The following is a 12,219-nucleotide window of genomic DNA, read 5'->3' on the forward strand; positions in this document are numbered from 1 at the left end:
ATCTTGTGGAAGTTCGACCTAACATGTGCAGGAAGTGATCAGTAAATGCTTTCAAGGCTGTCGTAGTTCAGTCAGAAATTTCATATGGAGATAGAGCTTTTTGCATTCGTGGTCCCAAATTATGGAAGAAACTGACTCAAATGCTCAGAAAAATAAGCAACCATTAACTATTCAGTAAGTGACTCAAGACGCTATTCTTTTCAATGTGTTACGGCTAGCCTGTTTTCAGAAAATAACATGCATTGCAAAGTTAGAAGAATGTTGAGAATTGATACTATCAAAGGAAACCTCAGTTTGAGGGGTTGTCTAGTTTATCTCAAATCGAAGCCGTATCGAGAAGTTATTGTTGACAATGAGCAACAATTTCAGAAGCGTACCTGCATTTTGGGATCATCTGTTATGTTTGGTGTTTTTGTTCAAAATATTGTTACAATTTCATATCCAGGTGGTAGTATATCTACTATGTGCTCAGAAAGCGTCTTTAAAGAGACTTTTGACAGAAATGTACGCCAAGTTATTGTGATGGCAGAAACGAATAAACTATTTGACAAGAAAATGATCCATTTATGGGCCCCGTAGAGACATCAGATGAAATGTTCTATCTTATTCAGAAGTTGAAGTTTTAACGTTTTCATATTTCTTTTCTTGAGCTAGTTAGTCGATGAGGGAACGCGCAAACATGCTAAAGCGAACTGCTGTTACAGAGATGTTGCTCGAGAACTGAATGGCCCCTTTGTATCATTGATGAAATGTGGGGCTGCGAAACACTTCAGCAAAGATGAAATCCATCCAGATCCGCGAGATATTCGAGAATTTGCCTCTGATTTTAGACGTGCTGTAAAGCACACTGAACTCTATTGCACAGCCACAGGGTTTCAAGGCAAAAGATGAACAATCCTTGTTGCTCAGCAATCCCCGCCTTTGTGTACAGAAAGGGTGGATAAAGAAAGACCAGCACTGCTACTACTATTCTTTTTTTGGAAATTTGAAAAACTTATTTATTTCGATTACCCGACTGCCTTGAATTTTTGCTATCGTGCTCACGTATCGGCAATAATGGTTTCGCTCCACTTTGTTTCGCGGGCCTTGCAGGAAAGATGTTTTATTCTCGAATTAACTAATCGTAGAATCGAAAAGCTGATATGAGCCAGGCTAAAAGATGATCTGGCGCTGAAAGCTTGAGGCAGGCCCTTTTGAGCAAATTAATTTTCCGTTATTTGGTAAAAACGCTCGTGAAACAGCACGTGCTATCTAAAACTTGCTGTTTGCGCCTCGAATCTGCTAAGTTTCCGTCCCTCTTAATTCTCCGGCACTAACTAGATTTGCGTTCATTTTCGAAATCAAGAAGTTATTAGAAGAACTAAGATCGCCTCAGAAAATGTGATAGTTAAAAGTACATCACTACGTAGATTGCGTCCGCAGTGATTTGTGTAGACACCGCTTATATAACCCCCGAAAATCAGATAAAGGGGTATAAAGTTAAGCGTCTAATTTTCAAACCATGGGATGAAAAATGAAATGTTACTCTTTGCTTTTTTTTAAATAAGATGAAACACGAATCTTAGACTGCCTCGAGACTTTTTTGCACTCAGACGCAAGTGCCAGAGCACAAAGGTTCCCGGCGCGCTAAAATTTATGTTATAACATAAATAGAGGTTAGAAAGCCTTGAACTTTCTTCAAAATTATTGTGATATAACTTGTTTAAACCGTGTGAACAGGTTGCGGACTTAACAAACACCAAGAAATTGTAAGAGTAGTTGTTGAACAGGCCTGTTTGAGTTGGTTTGATAGATTTTTCTAAAGTTGTCTGAAGTGAATCGTCTTTCAAAGCCATTGAATGCCTTGGACCTATTGTCGCCTCTTTTGATCTGCTCTGTATATTTTTGATCCTTGTATATGAGGGTTACTTATTGGGCAGTATTTTTTGCGAAATTAAAAGTTATGAATTGTTGGTTTAATATCGTCTAAGTTGACTTTATTTTGTTTAGGAATAAAGAAGCATATAACAGACTTGGAAGGGGAGATTGGGGAAGAAATGGTTGTATTTGACAAATGGAATGACTACAAAGAGTATGGGCAGTATGAGGATGAGCACCGCGTTTCTATTTTGGAAGATGAGCTAAGAGACAATCAAGCCACATTCGACGAGCAATCTAGTAATTATAAACTTTGTGAATGTTATCTTAGCCTTGCCTGCACTATTTTTTTCTCGTATGAATCACACAAAAAATCGTGTATTGCCAAACGGTTGTTTATGGCTGTAAGCTGAACGGAGCTATATTGCGGTGCTCTTGGTTTTTACAATTCAAAGAATTTGAATTGTATTGGGGCGCTGTCTTTTTTTAAGATCTGTTCACATATTTTCATGATTTTTGAAGTCAAATTGGTGTAGTGACTTTGGTCACGCCGAAGCAGGAAGTGGATCGAAAAAGCGAGTGGTTTTGTGGCGTGAAATTTTCGCGCTTTAGTTTTAAGGTAGAGTGAGAAAACGGTGTTTGAACAAAAATTCGATTTCTCGCTATAGTGGCTTTTTTGGTCACATTCGGCAATTTCACTTAGATTTTTACTGTTTTTTCGATTTTTTGCATAGGATTTTTTTCTAAATGGTTTTCCCAATCCATTCATTGTTCATTCTAGGCCTAGTTTTTTTTTGTTTGAGCCAAATTTCCTTTTCTCGCTGGTGGTTTTTTGTTCACATGCGGCATTTCGAGATTGATTTTCTGTTTTTTTTTAAATTTTTTATCTAATTATTTTTAGAAATGGTTTTTGCAATTCACTCATAGTCCGATCTAGGTCTAGTTTTTTTAGTCAATGAAAGTTCTTTGATTGTACGTCAGGACTTGTCCTGCTATGTTTTTTTGTTTCGTCGTCTGACGCTCGTTTTCGTTTCACATTTGTTCACCCAGCAAAGCTGAAAAAGTGAAATTTTCTGAATGACTTCTTCCTCTCTTTAACAGCGTATGACCAGACATTAAGGCATTAGATTAGGCCTGATTAGATTTTGATCATACGTGACTTACCTCACTCAATAAAATGACTGCGCTTTTAAACTTAAGTTTCATTTGAATTTGTTTAGGGTCAAAGGAACTCATATGTGCAGTAAAGGTTCCTAATAAGAGGCTTCTGTGGAATGAGTTTCAACAAGCATTGTTAATTTATCGCTGAATGTTTTTGACCACGGCACGCAAGTCTATTCTTTTGCAGCTATTCTGACAATCTGCCGGCTATGGTTATTTTTTATTTGGGGGGGGACACTCAAGAAAATGCCCATTTACACGATGTATCATGTACTCTTACACGATTCTCGGCCTTAATGTCATTTTTTTCTCCTGATTCACTCAAAAAATTGTGTGAAAAAACTCACTCAAAAATTGTGCAATAAATTCGATTTTGCGCGTAAAAAACAGATTGGGAGGAAGAGAAGACTTACAGAGATGGGAATTTTGACGAAGCAGTTTTGGCCTATAACTCTTGAGAGCGCTACAAATACTTTGAAAACCTCCGTAAAAATTATAAACACTTCAACTGACTCCATTTTTTGGGTGCTTATCGGCAATGGTATTAATTTGCAGATAGAGAAACTTGTGTGTATTCTTATATTACAAGAATTGTTTTTGAAATGACTAAAACAACGAAAATTACGAACGAAAAACTTAAAAGAGTAACGAAGGTCATGTGTTCGATTTCCTTTTATTCTCCACAGAAAATTTCAGCAAAAAACTTTTATTTTGCTTAATAGTAACGGTAACTCTTAATAATAGTATCATCTGTTCCTTAATACTAACGGAAAACTTAACAAGTATGGTCTAGGGTGATGTTACCTGGGTTTCAAGACTTAAACCAGACTCAAAGCTCTGGAATTATCAATTTCGCATTCATTTTCTGACTTTCCAAGAGAACAACAAAAAGCAGCTTTTGGACAAATATTCCAATAAAAATTGCTATTTTTACTCATGCGCTCATTCACATCAACTGTGAAATCACACGAAACCAATTTTTCACACGAAAAATCGTGTGATTTTTCATCACACGATAAAAAATATTTTGTGTACGTATACGAGTAGATGCTACCTATCTAATTTATGTGTGAAATGTTTTAGCTGAACTTTGCGAATTCTTGTTTATCATTAACCCCTCTGCAGATAAAGTGTCACACGGCGTAATTTAATCGTCTAAGAAGTCATGCAATGCAATTCTCAAATGATCGAATTGTTGGCGCATTGTGGATGTCAGCAAAAACAGGGAAGTTAATACCAATTATTAGGGTAGATTTTTAAAATCCTTCATATGTTATATCTGTTCTCTTGATCAGAGATGGTCACGTTCCGAAAACAGCATCATGGAGCATTTGTTTTAGAATTCCACCAGGAAGATTTGGCCAAATGTAAGCGTGAAGTGGGTAGCTTAACTGACAAAACAGTGGAGACTGTGAAGGACGGAGCAGCTGAAAAGGCCATGGCTAAGATGGATAAGAAGGAGAGGAGAGAAATAACTGACCACACTTGGCTCAAACAGGAGGCTATTAGGTACAAATCAGATTCCATCACATATTGTACAATGAGTTTAGTGTGAGAATTGATAGTATTTTATGAGTATTTCAAATTAGCGATGACTTTTATATCCAGCAAAAGTCAAATTTCAATCCAAAATTCAATCCAGAACCGAGTGTGATCCTTGCTCAGAAAATTTGAGAAAAATCAATTCGTTTCAAAGAAAGGGGATTCTTGAAGCAATAGTAACTCTTTTGGTCAGAATCCGACAGCAGTGACTGGGGAAGTAATAATAAATGGGCACAAGCAGTGTTCATAGATCTAAAGAAAGCTTTAGACACTTATGTACTGTGTACTACTAGATGAATAGGAACTTGCAGGATGTGAGGTCGCATGCCACAATTTTTATAATTTTTTTTACTGATCGGCAACACTTCGTAAAATCGGCCGATCTACACCAGTGTTATAAAAGTGGAATACGTTATACCACAAGGGTCAGCGCGGGCGCAGTTCTTTTTTATCGACATATCTGATATCACGGCCTTTTGTGTAGACACCCCTGAACTTTGTGCGCCCATGACACCGTCCGAAACAAAAAGTAGAAAGTAGGTACAATTATTGACAGCTTGAATATTTTTCAATCAATCTGAAACTATTTTGTTGAACAAACTGACATAATTACGAGTGAAGACATTTCTTAGAATTGAAGTTTCATGGACAGATCTCGCAACAACAACAGCTATCATTAAAAACAAGACTATGACTCAAAATAAAGCTCTAACGTATCTTGGCGTTCAAATTGATAAATATTGTCAATTTTAACAACCATATAATGTTCCTATGCGAGATAATGTAATGTTTTGCTGTCCGTTCTGTTTCTGCAACTAATCATTAACTATAGCATCCTAGTATATGGTACCAGCAGCAGAAGTACATTCAAACTTCTATGAGTCAAAACTAAAGCAAAACGGATAGTTTTCAGTAGAAGGAAATGTCGTCGACCGCAGTACCAAGAGAAGAACAAAAGATGTTCTCTGTCAAAGCGCCAAGTTTTTAAATCAAAAATCTGTGATTTAACTAGGAATTCTTATGGAGTCAGTTTTTTTATTGTCTAATTTCAGAAAAAGGATAAAACTTGCAGAATCGCGACGCCTAAATGTAACCAAGGAAGTCAGCTGTTTTAGACCTTAGGGAATGGGCGTTATAATTTGGAAGCTGAACTTCATAGTGAAAATCTACCATGATTTTATTTTTAAAAAATGGAAAGGATTAGTAGAAACGAGGTAAATGTTCCAGAATAATTCCAGAGATAGTTGTTTTTGCACTACTGAAGTCTTTACTTTAATGTACTGATCCACACTGATTTTCTCACCTTTTCTCATGCCTCATTTTCCCGTAAGTCTTAGTAGTGCTACTTGGCATCACTCGACTAGGACTGTAAGAAACTTTGATGATCTAGCAAGTTAGACGTGTTTCTGTTGTAGCTTCGCTGACACAGTAATGCTTCTAAATTACTTGAAAATAGTTTGTTTTATGAAATGAACTGAGCAGTATGAGCTCCAACATAGCATACTTTATTCATTGTTTCAGGTATCGCGCTGAGGTGGAAAGGCTGGAGGAAGAAGTAAGAAGTCTGGAACAGCATAACCTCCATCTTATGTCCAAATTATTTGATTGTAGAATGGAAGATCTCAACATCTCCAGGTAATGAGATATAGATTTTCTAATATCTGCACTCATAGGCTGTAATTCTCCCAAGTCAAGCAATATAGATTTTTTTCTGGGTAAAATCGACCATTGCTCTGCTCTTAATTGGCGGAAACGATATCGTGAAGGCATGATTGGAGAAACTAGTCGGCTTAAAGATCCTATTTTTAATTTTTGTAGCAATTTGGAGAGGCGACGGATGCACAAATTCAGTTCTGTGGAAAAAATGTATGAACGGTATATTCTAGATGTATAAACTCATTAAAATGAGATCTCAATTAACTTCAATTTCTCAGTTGCTTCAATTTCTGCTCACTCTTCTATCACTTATTTCTGTTTCAAAAGTTTTGTTCATGCAAACATTCCTATCCGCGACTCCCCAATTTTGGAAATTAACATGTTGAGATTCTCATTATTAAGACAGAACTAATAAATTGAGTCAGAATTGGTTATTTTGAAATGGTCATGTCAACAATTTAATAAAAAATAAAATGAGTAAAAAATTGCTCAATCATCCATTGAGATCCACTTTCACTGCGCATAGATTGTTACCGGTTCGAATGATGCTTGTTATCGGTAGTAATTAACTATTCTTTACTCGATAGGGTTAAATTGGGTGCACCGCGACGCTTGCAGGTGGTGGATAGAGACGAAAGAGGGAAGCTTTTGAAGCTACCCTACTCTATCTACGACCAATGGCGAAATCTTCCAAATTCTGCGGCTACTGCTTCTGACCAACCTAGCTGTAGCAGCAGCGATCCGTATGTCTGAATGTAGTGTCTGTTTTTGGGGAATAGGACAGTAAATCAGAATATAGAAACTAGATCAATTATGTTTATAAACAGAAGAATTGGTTTAGCATGTTCGGTGGTGATAATAATAGTGATTATCATTTTCTCGAATTTTACCTCTTTGATTCATTGTCCTGTGAACCTAATCTGGCGTCCCCTGATTGTACTGTGGATTGAAATATTCATGCACTCTGTTGTCACGAGCTTCTAAACAAGTGTACGAGTGCCATTTCTCTGTGCGGTTTTCTCTTTAGTATTTTTGTGTTTGTACTCTTTATTTGTTGCAATTCTTTTCTCTCCGTCATATCTTGAGTTTCTGTTTTGTCATTTTTCGTGCATGTTAACTGATGCCAGCTATATTTCAGGAAATTTTTCTTGACCCAATTTGATGAAGAAACGGTGTTCGCGCAAGGAATGGATGAAGCGGCTGGTATCATCGAGCGGGATCTGATAACGAACCACCCCCTTCTCAGACCAAGCCCATTTGCTCCTCAATTAGCGAACAACAAATACCCAACTGAATCCCAAATTTTGATTGAATCGGAGACGTCTTACTCATCGCTGACAACAGTAGGCAAAGTACCGGGTACTCAAGGTCAACCGGCTTTAAACGTTGGAATGAAGGGAGACGCTTCGATATTTGAAGATGACAAGACATCCGGGTACTCTTCAATGGCACCTCAGTCCGTGTTGTCAGAGACCGTTGGGTCAATTGCTGGAGGAGGTCGTGTGGTTAATCCACCAAAAGACAACATAGGGGGCTTACGACCGAAGAGTGCGACTTTGAAAGCGATAGAAGAGAAGGTGTTCGGAGTTGAGGAAGAAGATGAAGACTTGTATATTCAAGATGATGATGAGGGAATTGACCTTGATGATACAAGTTAGTCTTACAAGATCTAAATGTATGGGTTATATTTCTGATTGAAGATATTCTAAATTGATATCAATTGAGATGGAACTATTTTATCTCGGAATGTTTTGTTAAGTAGGAAGTTCTCACTGACTATTATCATTGTCCTAAACAATTTTCTGGAATTGATATAAATAAGCAGTGTTTTTCGTCAACTCACTTCTCCGTTTCTTTGGCCGAACCGGCTGGATCTTATACAATAATTTTTTTCAGGGAATGGGATCGACGAAGAACTGGGCCTACAGGCGGGGGAGGGACTCGCCAATAATCTAGTCGATAACTATTTCAACCTCGAAGATGACGCCAATGATGTTAGTTTATACAGTTCATTCGGGAAAGCTTTTGATGCGAGTTTGCTGATGTTCTCATACTTAATTACATAACACAATCGTTAATAAAAAAACGCTAAAATAGCAAATTTATGTGGTTAACTAACTGTTTATCAGGATTATTTTCAATAACACTCTGGTTTTAACGTTCGTTAACTTTTTATGCTTCGACTGAAAACGACCGAATTTTGGTTGCTTTAAATTTTAGAAAAAAAATGAAAAGTGCTGCCGGAGGGTGGCCGGACAATAGATCGGAAACAATAAAACAAACAGTAGATCGAAAGGTAAAATTGATCCTCATTAATTACTCTCAAACGAAGTTTGTAGCAATTATATTAGTCTTGTTTGTCATTTTATAGCTGCGAGACTGTAAGCTGAGCGAAGCTATATTGCGGTGCTCTTGGTTTTTTTTTTACAATTCAAAGAATTTGAATTGTATTGGGGCGCTGTCTTTTTTTTAAGATCTGTTCACACATTTTAATAATTTTTGAAGTCAAATTGGAGTAGTGATTTCGGTCACGCCGAAACAGGAAATGGAGCGAAAAAGCGAGTGGTTTTGCGGCGTGAAATTTTTTCGCTCTAAATTTAAAGTATATTGAGAAAAAGGTGTTTGAACAAAAATTCGATTTCTCGCTTGTGGTTTTTTTGGTCACATGCGGCAATTTCACTTCGATTTTTACTGTTTTTTTCGATTTTTTGAATAGGATTTGTTCTAAATGGTTTTCGCAATCCATTCATAGTTCATTCTAGGCCTAGCTTTTTTGTTTGAACCAAATTTCTATTTATCGCTGGTGGTTTTTTGCTCACATGCGGCATTTGGAGTTTGATTTTCTGTTTTTTAATATTTTTGATCTGATTTTTTAGGAAATGGTTTTCATAGTCCGTTCTAGGTCTATTTTTTTTGTTTAGTCAGTGAAAATTGTTTGAATTGTACGTCAGAACTTCTCCTGATATGTTTTTTGTTTCGTCGTCTGACGCTCGTTTTCGTTTTACATTTCTTGCACAGCAAAGCTGAAGAAGTCAAATTTTTTTGAATGACTTCCCCTCACGAACGGCTTTTGCGCGTGTGACATCATTTCTCTCTCTCTCTCTCTCTGATTTTGGTCATACGTGACTTTCTTCACTCAATAAAATGACTTTTGCACTTTAAAACTTAAGTTTAATTTGAATTTGTTTAAGGTCACAGGAACCCTTTTTGTGCAGTAGAGGTCCATAATAAGAGGCTTCTGCGGAATGAATTTTAACAAACTTTTTTTTATCGCTGAATGTTTTTTACCTAGTTTTTGAGCGGCGTCGATTCTTTTGAGGTCTATTCTTTCCCAGCTATTCCGGCAATCTGCCGGCTATGTTTTTGCAATTTTTCGCTTGACCGATTTTTTGTCTGACGCATTTGACTTTTCGTCCTCAAAAACGGCATAAACAGGTAGCGCCCAGCGGGCATTAAGTGCTCTTAGAGCCTTTCAGTTCTGTTTCTACTGTTTTGGAGACTTATGCTTTTGGTGTGAAGGGAGGTTCTTAGAGGTTGAAGACACTCCACCCCTGTTGCCGACCCCACTCCCGCCCCATCCGCCCCCTGTGCACCCCCCCTGTGCACCCCCCCCCCCCCCCGTGGCTACTGACGAACAACCGATCGCTAAAAACACGCGATTTTATAGTAATTTTCACAATTTACAAGCTTTTTGAAAATTTTTGTCGTTTCATTTTTTTTCAGCCCAAGGTGTCAAGGAACCTACTCTCGGTTTTGATAATAGGTTGCTGTGTAGTTTCCAGTTAAAATGGGAAGTTTTTGAAGATTTTAAAATCACGAGTTTTAGCATTTTTTTACAAAGATTTTTTTTATTTTTTGACATTTGCTGTCATTATTCATGTTTTTTTCAGCCTCAGGGGTCAGAAAACCTTCTTTAGGGTTTGATATGGAACTGAAAAATCTTTTTGGCCATGGAATGATTTCAGTTTTTTAATAACACAAATTTTAGCAGTTTTTTGATGAAGCTTGCTATTTTTTTCGAAAATGTTTTTCGAAAACAGCCGACACAATTATGCGAAGAGATCCTCAAAACAAAAAGAGTAAGTTCATTTTAAAAGAAACCCGCAAGTACAAAAGGATACAACATCAATTTTAAAATCTGAACAATGGCGCTGGACGATTCACTCTCGAACGAAAGCCAGAGGTGTGGAGGGTTTGAATGTAGCTTACTTGCGAGAGCAGGTGCAATGCCACTACCGGCTTCAAATAGGAGCTTCTAGGCCATTAAATGATTGTCATTTTTTTTAGGTTTTTCCGGCCGCATGAGTCAAGTAACCTCGTTGGCACTATTTTGTTAAAGTTTGCTAAAATTTGAAATTGCTAAATCTATCCTCTCTAAACCGTGGATAGCTACTGACGAAACCAACGGTTCGCCGGTCGTTTGAGAGCAATTTACCCGGCGTTGGCTGGTTATGTTTAATTGCTCTCAAACAATGTTTGCAGCAATTATATTAGACATGTGGCCTTTTTAAATACGATTTTTCGCTCGGCTGATTTTTCATCTGACCTTTATCACTTTTTGATCTCGAAAATGGGATAAACAGGTAGCGCCCAGAGGGCATTAAGTTCGCATAGGGCTTTCCAGCTGACTAATCTCCAAGTATGCGATTCACAGAAACCGCTTTGGAGACGTATACTCATGGTGTGAAGGGTGGTTCTTGACCCCCAATCCCAATCCCAACCCCTTCACATCATTCAGACCGTCCTCTTAATCCCCTTTCCCACTCTAGCACCTCATTCCCGTAGCATTCACTCCCTGTAACCCCGAGCACTCACTCCCCACCCGCGCTCACCACCCCTCCCCCACCTCAAATAAGCATAAGCTAAATTTAGCCTCCATAAGCCGCGCAGCTACCTACTGACAATCCAACTGCAGTTGACCGCTACATGCCTTAGTGGCTCGTGCGAATTGACTTGAATCTATTCGTTTCTGATCTACTGTCCTGTTGATGTATTGTCATAGCACCCTTCCGGTGAAAATCTGGGTATAAATTTGCCATTTTTCCTTGGAAAGGACTAAATTTAGTTTCCAAGTGAAATCTCTTCGACTTGATCACGCGTCCGTCTTTTCAAGCAACAGTTTTTTTGTCAATTCAAAAGCTTTACGATCAAAATAAACAGGTTTTACGTGAAATTCAATTTCTTTTAACGGAAAACTGTCAAATTTCTATATGGATATTCTTGCTAAGTACTTTGGCAGGATTAAGAACAATTATAGTTCTGAACTTTTACTTATGTTAACACGATTTGATCTGGTACTGTTGAACGATTCTCGATTTTTATTAAGTGTTTCCGTGATGTACATGCATCATTTGAGTTAATTTTTGTCTAAATTTAAGGACTACCTTAAGTTGGGCCCATTAGAATTGAAGATGTTGCAAATAGTGGGCAATCAAATTCCCATTCGCTCTCCTACCCCACCCACACAAGAAGAGTTGGAACTACAAGCTTACAACCCAGACGACTGGCCAGTGACTCATAAAATGCTTCAAAATATCAAAATATCCAAGCGGAATCTTTGCAGTCAATAAGGAATCACGACAGTGATGCGACCAGTACAGTTGGAAAGAACACGTCAATGAACGAGAAAGATACAAGCATGACTAATGCGAATCCAGTCGCCACTGCTACTGCGAGCACTATGAGCAAGACCCAAGTCAGGGAGACTGATGGATCAGTCGCCAGCTACCGTACCAGTCAGCAGTTGACAACCAACAGTCTTTCCGTGAACAAAATGCCAGCTTTGTAAACTTGAAATCAAACTTCATCCTTCAGAGATTCCATTGTTAATTTACTGCCTAATTTCATGTATCATACTTAGTGTACATTTGAGTCTGATTGTCTAAAATTGTAAATATGTATAAATTAGATGAATCAAATTGCAATTTGTTGCTTTTCGAATTAATGTCAGTTCGAACAAGAGTCATTGTCTCAACTCTGCATATTTCGATTTGTTGAGAACGT

General features: G+C 37.8%; 1 protein-coding gene and 1 pseudogene across 1 annotated transcript in view; both read left to right on the forward strand.

The window, feature by feature from the left end:
* The window catches only part of LOC142342488 (uncharacterized), a 371,331-nt pseudogene extending 359,156 nt beyond the window's left edge, over positions 1-12,175 (forward strand).
* Positions 1-12,219, forward strand: part of LOC142342481 (mitochondrial potassium channel ATP-binding subunit-like) — a 230,834-nt gene that overhangs the window by 3,532 nt on the left and 215,083 nt on the right. The gene's annotated exons all lie outside the window — the stretch shown is intronic.

This window comes from Convolutriloba macropyga, chromosome 1 (assembly GCF_964194025.1).
Source record: "Convolutriloba macropyga chromosome 1, txConMacr16.3, whole genome shotgun sequence".
NCBI classification, from domain to species: Eukaryota; Metazoa; Xenacoelomorpha; order Acoela; family Convolutidae; genus Convolutriloba; species Convolutriloba macropyga.